The following is a 12006-nucleotide window of genomic DNA, read 5'->3' as shown; positions in this document are numbered from 1 at the left end:
TACATCAACAAGCACGGCGGAACCAAGTCATACCCCTTATGTCGAGAAGCACTCAGACTTTGGCAGTGGGTGATCTCTTCCCAACGGTTTCTGATAGCAGCACACATCCCTGGGAAGTCCAACGTTATAGCAGACAGGCTGAGCAGAGCAATTCTCATGCCTCACGAGTGGTCTCTCAATCAGACTGTGGCGGACAGAATCTTCTGCAAATGGGGTCAGCCTTGCTGCCACCTTTTTGCCACCCCCTTCAACAGCAAGTGCAACAATTTTTTCTCTCTCCTACCTCTTCCCGGACACCTCCCCAGAGACGCTCTAGTTCACGATTGGCCCCAGGGACTTCTTTATGCATTCCCTCCATTTCCCCTGATTCCCAAACTAATTCAGAAAGCTGCCACACTGGGATGCAAGATGATCCTCATTGCCCCTTACTGGCCTCGACAAATTTGGTTCCCCTTCCTGCATCATCACCTTCTGGAGCAGCCCTGGACCCTGGACCCAATTCCAGATCTCCTGATCCATCAATCGGGCGGGCTGCACGAATCTCTTCAATCTCTCCAGCTCACTGCTTGGTTTCTCCACTTCTGACTTTAGCCAAGCTTCCCAACATCTCCCATTCGGTGTGTGAAATCATCTTATCCTCGCATAAGTCGACCACTAGAAGGACTTATGCTAGTAAGTGGAAACGTTTTTCCTTACGGGCAGAGAACAGGAATATAGATCCCTTTTCAGCCCCTGTGCACCATATTTTATATTTTCTAGCAGAACTTTTTCGAACTGGATCCTCTTCTGCCATGATTAGTTCAGCTAGCTGCAATTTCAAACTTTCATATGGGCCTATCTGATTCAAGCATCATGTCCCATAAGCTTTGTAATTCCTTTCTGAAGGAGACCACTCTACTCAGGCCCCCAGTAAGAGATCCCCGCCTCCATGGGATCTGAATTTGATTTTAGCTTCCCTGAAACTGCCCCCCTTTGAACCAGCAGCTTCTTGTTCCTTGGTTTATTTCTTGGAAAACCCTTCTTTTGGTTGCAGTTGCGTCGGCCAGAAGAGTTTCTGAACTTCAGGCTCTTTGTGTTCGTCCTCCTTACCTAGTTTTTCACAATGATAGAGTTTCTCTTCGGACTAATCCTTCCTTTCTCCCAAAGGTTACTTCTGATTGTAATTTGAATCATTCCATTGAACTGCCCGTGTTCTTTCCAAATTATTCCAACAAGGCAGAATACAAATTACATCAGTTGAACGTCCATAGACAATTACGCTTTTACTTGCATAGAACCAAGCAATTCAGAAAAATCAGACCAGTTCTTCCTGTCTTACACTGAAGGAAAACAAGGCATACCGGTGTCAAAAGTCACCTTATCTAGGTGGTTGTCTTCTACTATTACCTTTATATATCAGTTGAGAAATACAGACCTTCCTGCTAAACCCAAAGGTCACACCACCAGCGCTTTAGCTACTTCTGTGGCTTTTCAGGCTAGATTGCCAATGGAAACTATTTGTGCGGTAGCTACCTGGGCTAATCCACATACCTTCATTTCACATTATAAGCTGGATGTGGCTTCCAGAAGCAGAGATGATTTTGGTTCCACTGTTCTGAAGAGTCTGTTTTGATGAGCCACCCAAGACTGAGGTGCTAGGGACACTGTCCCAACCAGCAAGAATGAAGGTGAGATAGACAACTTAACATTAAGAAGACAACTTAACATTAAGAAGTTATGTACCTACCATAATGTTCCATGTTAGTTGTCTTCTTCTCGCCTTCTTTCTTGCGTCCCACCCGCCATCCCCCTATCCTGGTAGACCGAGAAGAGTTCCTTAGGCTTCTTTATCACTGGCTGAGTCTTCTCTGGCTGTTACTTCCGACTGTCAGTCTCTCCAGTAGTTTCCTGTATCCTGCTACAGTTACTGTATTATCATGATTATTATTATTATGTCTGTAGTTAGGTTACCAAACGAGATCTGGGTATCCAACAACCAGGAACTCTAAACCGTGAGAAATTCACTTAGAAATTAAAAAATAATCAAAATAGTAAGGGCTAAAATAACACCGTTTATTTAAAGCGCTTTTCGTCTACTATGAAAACGAGACTTCTTCAGAAACACAATTCAAATCAAAATGAACCGCCATTTATATGTTCAGCTATTCCCAATGAATCACATATTTAAAGGCACAGTGAAATAATAATAGAAAAGTATATACTTTCACATCAATCAACACAATGAACGAAATAACAATAATCAGATATCTGCTTCTACTTCTACTAAAATGTAATATAAATATAATAATTATAAAACTTCAAATAATTAATTTCTTAACTTGAAGAAATAATCCTAAATAAAAATATGAACAAATATAAAACTAGTGCTGACCTTAGTTTTTAAACAAATGTATATAAAAAAGTATATAGTAACTATGTCTATAAAGAAATTAAAAAAGTTTTTTGACACTGCATTGTTGTAAATGTTTACTTTCTAAGACTTCTAAGTCTTAGAATACTTGAAATTGAGCAAGTGTCATTCAAACCAGGCGCACGGCAAGCATTAAGTTTAACTTGCCACACTAACTCTAATTCTTCTAGTTTTAGTTGCCTAGGTCAACCTCTATAGTCAATTTTCATTTCATCTATGACTATAAACTTAAAAGTATGCCCCGTATTAGTGCAACCATGTTTTGCTAGGGCATTATCTAACTTTTGTTTGTTGATAGCATATTGATGTTCATACAGCCTATCGCGCAATCTCCGCTTCGTTTTGCCCACATAAAATGCGGGGCACATTTTACACATAGCTAGGTAGACTATGAAAGTAGAGTTACAATTAAACTTCCCTCTCATTTTATAACGTGTACCATAAATAATTAAGTAATCAGTCACCTCAATAAACTTACAGTAATTACAGTTTTCACATTTACTCATCCCAGGTCTACGTGTGTGAAAGGTGTTTGTATGTTCTAAAATAGCTTTTAGATTACATCCTTTTCTAAATGTGACTCTAGAAAAATCTCCTAATTTAGCATAAATATTATCATTTGTTTTAAACAAATTCCAGTTTTTCTTAACGATGTTAATACATGAAAAACTTTGTGGAGAAAAAGTGATTATGAGATTTGTTCTATTACTGTAAGTTCGGTCCACCTCTAAGTTAGTGTACCTTGTTGAACTATTACTATCTCCCTGTATGCCAACTGAAGTCTTGATAGTAAGTATTGGTAAAAGAAGGTTATTATTTCTCTTCATACTGACTTCATTAATCAAATTATCAAGAAATGTTTCCGGGTAGCCACGTTCCATAAACATACTCCTAAAGAGTGAACACTCATAAAAGAAGTCAGTGTCTAAAGTTGTCATCCTAGAGGCACGCACCAGTTGACCCTTTACCACTGACTTCTTTTGGTGTAACGGGTGGTTACTAGAATAGTGGAGAAAGGTATTAGAATAAGTTGGCTTTCTATAGATTTTTGCTGTGTAACAATTTAACTCATATTCTTTATCCAAACTAATGTCCAAAAATGCAATACAATTAGTACTAAAAGTAGATGTAAACTGTAAAAACTCTGTGGTGGTGTTCAAATATTGCACAAAATTAGCACTAAGGGTTTCATCACCATTAAATAGGATGAAAATATTTTAGAACATGCAAACACCTTTCACACACGTAGACCTGGGACGAGTAAATGTGAAAACTGTAATTACTGTAAGTTTATTGAGGTGACTGATTACTTCATTATTAATGGTACACGTTATAAAATGAGAGGGAAGTTTAATTGTAACTCTACTTTCATAGTCTACCTAGCTATGTGTAAAATGTGCCCCGCATTTTATGTGGGCAAAACGGAGCGGAGATTGCGCGATAGGCTGTATGAACATCAATACGCTATCAACAAACAAAAGTTAGATAATGCCCTAGCAAAACATGCTTGCACTAATACAGGGCATAAAGTTTATAGTCATAGATGAAATGAAAATTGACTATAGAGGTGAACCTAGGCAACTAAAACTAGAAGAATTGGAGTTAGTGTGGCAAGTTAAACTTAATGCTTGCCGTGCGCCTGGTTTGAATGACACTTGCTCAATTTCAAGTATACTAAGACTTAGAAGTCTTAGAAAGTAAACATTTACAACAATGCAGTGTCAAAAAACTTTTTTAATTTCTTTATAGACATAGTTACTATATACTTTTTTATATACATTTGTTTAAAAACTAAGGTCAGCACTAGTTTTATATTTGTTCATATTTTTATTTAGGATTATTTCTTCAAGTTAAGAAATTAATTATTTGAAGTTTTATAATTATTATATTTATATTTATATTACGTTTTAGTAGAAGTAGAAGCAGATATCTGATTATTGTTATTTCGTTCATTGTGTTGATTGATGTGAAAGTATATACTTTTCTATTATTATTTCACTGTGCCTTTAAATATGTGATTCATTGGGAACAGCTGAACATATAAATGGCGGTTCATTTTGATTTGAATTGTGTTTCTGAAGAAGTCTCGTTTTCATAGTAGACGAAAAGCACTTTAAATTAACAGTGTTATTTTAGCCCTTACTATTTTGATTATTTTTTAATTTCTAAGTGAATTTCTCACGGTTTAGAGTTCCTGGTTGTTGGACCTGATTTGTGTTTTATTTCACAGTCTGTTTGCCGTTTTTTCGTATCTCTTTTACTATGTTTGTGTTTTGGTCTGTCTTTTTTGTCCAAAAAAACTTGCACTTTTATGGCCACTGACACTGCTCCCCAAGCAAAGTTTAAGGCATCTGTTGTGTCTAGCAGGTACCCAGAAACACTATCATGTGAGATGGAGTCAGAAAAGACTTTTGAATGTTCTCTCAGCATCCAAGCCTGTGTAGGAGATCTCCATACCCCTCAACCTCTTAGAGTAAGAAATCTGGACAAAGCCATAAATAATGGGGGGTGGGCAAAGGCCTCAAAAATATTGCTCCTAAAAACTTAGAAAGTTGATAGAATAACAGATTTTTGCATTAGCATGAATTGTCTAAAGGGCATGAAGTCTGAAACTCAAATGCCTGTCATTATTTTCTGACTTCAGTGTTTAATGAATTGCTGGTGATTTGTCAGAAAACCACAAATATGTGAAAAATGGACCAAAATATGAAGCAAAAATCTGGACATTCTGTGAAAATTGATACAGTTGAGAGGTATGGAGATCTCTTACCCAAGAACAGATTCCTGACACTTTGAAAAAAACTGTGCAAAGAAAAGCATGTCATCTAAATATGGAAATATGAAGATACTCTGCAGCTTGCAATGGGCTATCGCAGAAGCTAGACACTTTGTGAACACTCGTAGAGCACTCTATAGCTCAAAGGGTAAGGTGGACAACAGATAATGATATTAGGCAAGCAAAATCTGGATGAGTAGGCATGTGATGATATACATCTTTTGAATCTAAAGTTACTAGAAAACTCAAATGCGGAAGGATTAACAGGTTGTGAAGTGAAAGCATTTTTAACTTGGGCACTGTCACAAACTGGTTCAGGAAAGAGAGAGCCAGAATTGGTCTCCAAGAGTACTTTTTCTATAGCTCTAAAAACATTATTCAGTAAAATCCGTCCCCTAACTCAGGAGGCGGAACAGTTTCTATTACCCTCTGAGACAGCATATGATGTAAGACAGGAGGAAAGAGGAGAGTTTGGCCTGGTGAATGAGGTGGAATACCCTGAAAAGGAGGGACTTCTTTTCACTCCATCTATATCCTATATGGATCACATGCAGGACCCTTTTATCTAAAACAATCTGTTGCCAATGACAGAAAAGGAAATTCAGACTTTCTGCAAGGCTCAAGTGACTGCAAGGGTAGGAGGGAAAGCCAGGTCCCTTGTATATTCAATATGAGTTATGTGACTGTCTTTTGTCCTGGGGGTTCTTATTTTCTGTATGAAATCTCTCTGTCATTGCTTTTTAAATGCCTGATTGCCAGCATTCTGCTGACAGTGTTTACTTATTTATTTTTTGTTAAAATTGGCTGAGGGAGCAGGGAATTCCTTGGAGAACTTAGAGAAGGAGGGCTGAAAAATCTGATAGATTCCCTGATTCAGCCTTCCTGTTTTGTTATACCCTGATACGTGTCAGAATGTCCAAAAATTAAATCTTTATCCAAAGGAAATTTAACATTTCATTTTTGACATCTTCTGGGACTGTAGGATTGTGAGAATGCAGACAGGCAAGCCTCCTTAAAATTGTGCTAATGTCAGCAGCCTTGGAAGTCATATCTACATTGTCATAAATGCATCTTAAACAATGAAAATTGACTTGAGAAACACAAGAAACAAGACTACACAATGCAGATTTTTCCTCACAAGAGGAAATGAATGTCAAAACATTCCTCATACTTTCTCAGTTTGTCAGGATAAACTTCAACATATGAGCCTGGCAGTTTAAAAATGTAAAAATCAAAGTTGCAGAAGCATACACTTTTTCACAACTTTTCAAAAACTTTCATTCCTTATCAGGGAAGAATGATTAGGATTAACAAAATGCTTATCAGCAGCTGGATTAATTTAGTAAAGCTACAGCTGCTCTATCAGGTCTAGAATTATTGTATAAAAAATTAAAAGACTGAGTAACTTTATAAAGTCTATCTACTTTCTTAGAGGCAGTAGATTGACTGCCAAGGAAATTGCAAGTTCTGACAAAAACATCTTTCCAAAGCTGACAGAATTTCAGGGCTAGGTGAAGATTCTGGAAATTCCAGCTGTAACAAATCACAATGTTTCTTATGGATTGGGAGACCCCAGTATTCTCCCAATGAAAACAGTGGTTTGTCCTGAAAATAGTCTCAGAGAAAGAGAATCTCCCAATGAAAACAGTGGTTTGTCCTGAAAATAGTCTCAGAGAAAGAGAATCCCTCACAGGGAGAATTGGATACCACAGTTTCCTCAGTATCTGAATTGGAAACATGTGGAGAAAAAAACTGCATTTGTCCCTTCACAATCTTCTACAGATTCCATTTACCACGAACTACCTTACAAGAAGGATTAACAGCCTGCACAAGACCCAGAACCAAGCCCAATAAATTACTTCTGTCCAGTGTTAGTGGCACAAGATAAATGTTTAGTTTTCTGTCCTTTTTATATGAATTTGGGAAAATATAGGCAACGTATTGCCAGTGATAATATAAACCAAACATTGCCAACAACAGCTTCCCAGTGATGGGCACAACATTCGGGCTAAGCAAGGGCATATTCTCTACCCCTTGTCCCATGGCCAACATGAGTGGCCCTCCCTTGGACACTGACAAGACCCCAAGAGCTACAAAGAAAGTGGCTAACTCCCAGTTCATAGTGGCTGTATGAACTACACTCAAGGAATCTGAAGAAAAAATTCAGTGGTCTGAGGAGCCAGCTTTGGCCACAGCAAAGTCACTTACATGCAGCTGAGACAAATTACCAGGCTGCTGTGAAGGCAAAGACTGCTTAATAATCATTATCTTTTTGTAGCTGAAAGAAGATCCAGCTGAGAGACAGGTAGCTTATTCCATGACAAGCTGAAAATGGTGCTTGGTTCCCAGGGAAGCTTAGCAGCAATAGTTGGCAAAACAGGAAAGTAAGAAAAAAAGTTAGTTTTTACCAGAGAACTCACAGTAAAAAAGCACTTGATACACTTTTTCCAGCCACAGAAAGTAAAATAAGCATTGTTTCTCCACAGTAAAAGTGTTTTTTAAACAGCTTGTTCCACAAAAGAGAAAAAGTGTGCTGCCCTTTAAAAGTACATAAAAGTACTTGTTTCTATGAAAAAAAATTAGATTTCACAACTAACGATGTAATGTAGACATTTCTTCCATGAAGGGAACTTATTTGCCAAGCAATGGAACAGTAGAGTCTTCTTAGAACCAGCAAAGCTGTGAAGGGCTTGGCACCTAAACCTGAGTTTTTAGTCAGCTCACCTCAAGCTGACTAATGATTTGGGCATGTGGAAAGTGCCCTTAAGCTTTGGAAGCTGGTCAACTGTTACAGTCTATGCAGGATAAATCCCATATAGCTAAGGCAATTGCAGCAATGACCACAGTAATGAGCATAATAAAATCTTTCTGTATGGGAACACTGGGGTGCCTGCTGGGGAACTTGTATCAGGGTCTCCAGTACAAAGTGAATGAGTGTCACTGACTTGCCAAGGTAATGAGTGATACCCAGACATTACCCACTCTGGTGAGCAGTGCTGGCATTGATACAGTAACCTACAGAAGAACTGCCGTGACCTTCTTAGCCAATGCAAAAAGGAGGTTAGATACAGTATACCAGATTTCTACAGTAGGTATTATTGAGAGGTGGCTAGTTGTACTTACATAGGCATAAATGTTAGAGCTGAGTCATGAAAACTTTCTGTTTTCATTTTTTTTGCACCTGTAAGGCATGGGACAATAGGCTGATTTGCTAGAGACACCAAGCAAGGCTGTCTAGACATCAGAGCATGTATATGGTTTATGCTGTAGCTGGATGTTTGTTAAGAGACCTGTTTGATTGTCTGGGTTTGGATTTCTGCTAATTATTTTAACCACTGCATATAGCTTTGCTTTGCATTGTATGTCACTTATGTTGTCAGTGCAAGATGAACTGTTGTAATATTTATTCTACTGCCAGGGATTCCCACCAGTAGCATGGTGATGATGAATGGGCTGCCACTGGGTATTCTACCACTAGTCTGGGTGTTAACACTTATTTTTCACTTGACTGTTTATCTTCTTTCAGTGCCATGTCCATGGCCTTACTCTACCATTCATATATGATGCCCTGGTCAGTCTGCCATGCCTTACTCTTCCATTGTCCATTCCAACCCCCCAGCCTGTGCCAGTTACGCCTGGCATACAATGGCCATACATCTGACAACTGCGATTTGATATTTCACGGTGGATGTATTATAATATGATATGTTAATGCTACTTGGTGTCCAGGTCATGGGTATTACATTTGGATTTTTGTGACAGTGTCTCCAAGGCACTGTCTTAGTGGTGTCATGCAGGCAACTATCTGGTAAGCTGTGTCTGCCACCTGATAGTAAGCCTCTTTGCCTGGCCACTTCCAGACCCTGAAGTTATTTAGTCAAGCTTTACTGGCCTTGGTGGTCACTGTTTGCATCTAAGGCACCATTCACATGCCACAAATGTTGCGGGACTGGATAGGTAGCATTTAATCTAGACACATGTGGCACACATACTGCTGTACTACATTTTTGACTGGTCTCTAGTCAACATTTTCTTCCTTACAGAGATTGTAGTACCCATCAGTTAGTACACATTAGTGATAACTGCTTTTGATTTTATGTTCCTTGCTCTTTATTGCTGTACTCTACTTTTTTAATTTGTCCTTTGTTGTTTTGTTTCTCTCCATTTACTTTCATATTTTATGCAGTACACACTCCAGCAGTGGAAGTAGTGCAGCAGCCACAACACAGTACACCTGCATTGCCATCCCCTCCTGGGTACCCAGCTGTCTCCAGGTCACCCTCTACCTCTCTGCAAGGTGACATAAGTCATCCAGCAAGGGGAGACCTGTAGAAATCCCTGGTGCACTCCGGAGGTCTATTTCTGGTAGAGCTGTAGGTTCCCCATTAGAGGTCACCACTGGTGGGTCCCAGTATGTTACCAGGCAGGAGATGGAAGGCCTGGTGATAATGGTAATGGTCCAGCAGCTGGACATCTGCACTAGCAGCTTGTAATGCATCATTGAGTGACTGGTAGAGTTGTATAGCTGCCTTGCCCTGATCAATGTTTCAGTAGTGCCTGGGTCCAGCTATGACATCGGGCATGGAGGTGTCTGACCCCAGGTTGGGTGTAGCACTGTGCAGCATGACAGCCAGCTGACATCCCAAACTAGCTTTCTTCATGGTGTTCCCTGTCCTTGTGTGCCACTTCCTCCCTAGTTTGTAGTCCAATCCTCTGTCACAACTGTCACTGTCTGTGTGTGTTCCCGATTGTGTCAACACCTGCACCTGTTGGTGCTTTTCTTTCTTTTGCATTGGTTTTTCTATCCTGCTCCATCTTTTTCTTGCTACCTCTACCCTTATTGGAAAGATAAAAAAAAATGTTATCTGTCCAAAAATATATACCTTGTGTCTCCTTTCCATACCACTTCACCTTTCTCCTTGCCCTTCTGTGTATTCCTCTGCTTGCTCTTTCCCCTTTCTAACTGTCCTACATACCCATATCCTTCCCATTTGTAATAAAGAAACAGTATAGACTTTGTGTTGCTCTTATGTGGACTCTTAGTTATGCTTGTAGTGGCTTGCCATTGCGTGTGTGAAAACACACTGCTGCCAGCTTGCTACGTGTGCTACTGAACTCATGCAGTCAGGTGAAAGCCTCCATGTGTCTCTGGTCATTATGTGACCTGTTGAGTTTTTTCTACCGAGTTCTCTAATTAATCTGACCCCATTATTGAGCATTGATCACTCTTAATACATTGTTAATCAGCACAGGGTTACATTGTGCTATTTCATTTGTACTATTTGGTCTTTATGTGACATAAGAATTGGCTGATAAGTGTACTGTGTGAGATAACAGTACGCAAAAGCTAGTATGTAGCATTTTATAAAGTAAATAGTACACAGAAGGGCCTTTCAGTGTTTTGCAATGTGACTGTATTGTTAAAAAGGTATGATGATGGACGGGGTAGTGGAAGCAATAAGCAAAGACTTTGTAAGATGTTTGTGTTTTTGTAATCTCCTCATAAGACTAACGTGAATTTAGGAATTAAAACAGAATTAACAATCAATGACCTAGTGTTAGGTGTGAGTAGGCTTGTAACCTTACATGCTTGCTTTAGTTGGCCTAAAATTTTGGCAGTAGTGTTGGTAATATGATTTTGAGATTAACCTAGGGGTACAAAGTTAATACCAAGGTACTTATAAGTAAAAACTTGTTTAATAGTGTGACCACATGGATCTTTAAGGAAAATGAGACAGGACTGCAAATGTTTAGTTGCAGTTCCAAACAGCATTAAACTAGATTTATTTGTGCTGATTTCAAGATCATAGTTTTTTCCTGGTCATTCTGTGGTTGCGCATGAATAGTTTAGGAGTTAGGGCCTTCCCATAGGAATAGCAGTGCACATAATGTTAATTTAAGTGAGGGCATTGAAATTAGCAGACTATCAGTGCAAAGAGAAAAGAGGAATGGAGTAAGAATGAAACCCTGGGAGACACCTGTCATGAGAGTTCTGGGTAAAGACAGGGGGTCTCCATATATTACTTGAATCATTTGTTACTAAGGTAGTAGGAGAACTAAGATACAGTGTCATCTGAGAAAGATAGATTACATAGTATTTGTAATGGCTGGCAATCTACCTGGTTGAAGGTCTGATTGAGATCAATAAATAAAGCTTCTATGAAGAGACATTCATCCATACTAAAGTAGATGAGATAAGCCCTTTGATACAAGCAGTTAGTATTATACCATTGTCTAAAATCATGTTGAGCATCACAGAAGATTCCATAGTTATTGTTGGATGAAATTTACTTATATATGAGTTTTTCTAAAATTTTTGTGAGATGGGGTAAATAACCTATTGGCCTAAGAATTTCAGAGAGAAAACAGGGTTATTGCTTTTCAGGTGGGATATAATTATAGTACATTTCTAAGCAACTGGAAAGATAGCAGAATACAGAGTTAGGCTGCATTTGTGTGAGAGGTTTAAAAATATAAGCTGCAACTCTTTTTTGTGTGCAGTTCAGTCAGAATTCTATACTTTTTCTGGAAGTATTGGGAAATGTTTGTAGAGTTCTGATTCTTTTATCTGCTGAAAATTAGAGTTAGGGAGAGAATCACAGAGTGGATTCATGAAACTGAGTGGGCTATATCTATTTTGAGACAAAGTATTTTTTTAAGAACTTCAGCGAGGTTTGGATAGATGGTGGGAGATATTGGCTAATTATGACACAAGGAAGTCTGAATTCCTAAGAAGGATTTTATTTTAACTCAGTATAAGTTAAGGCTAAAAAAGTAGGGTTTTTTTTTTTTTTGCCTGTTGGTATCATAATTTGATTTG

At 38.7% G+C, this 12006-nt stretch overlaps 1 protein-coding gene across 1 annotated transcript in view; it reads right to left on the bottom strand.

Annotated features, from left to right (window-relative positions):
• Positions 1-12006, bottom strand: part of LOC122814939 (cilia- and flagella-associated protein 54-like) — a 437893-nt gene that overhangs the window by 24910 nt on the left and 400977 nt on the right. The window lies entirely within an intron of this gene.

Source organism: Protopterus annectens, chromosome 11.part0, assembly GCF_019279795.1.
Source record: "Protopterus annectens isolate FY-2018-M chromosome 11.part0, PAN1.0, whole genome shotgun sequence".
In the NCBI taxonomy this organism is placed as follows: domain Eukaryota; kingdom Metazoa; phylum Chordata; order Ceratodontiformes; family Protopteridae; genus Protopterus; species Protopterus annectens.
This window is presented reverse-complemented; position numbering and strand designations above follow the sequence as displayed.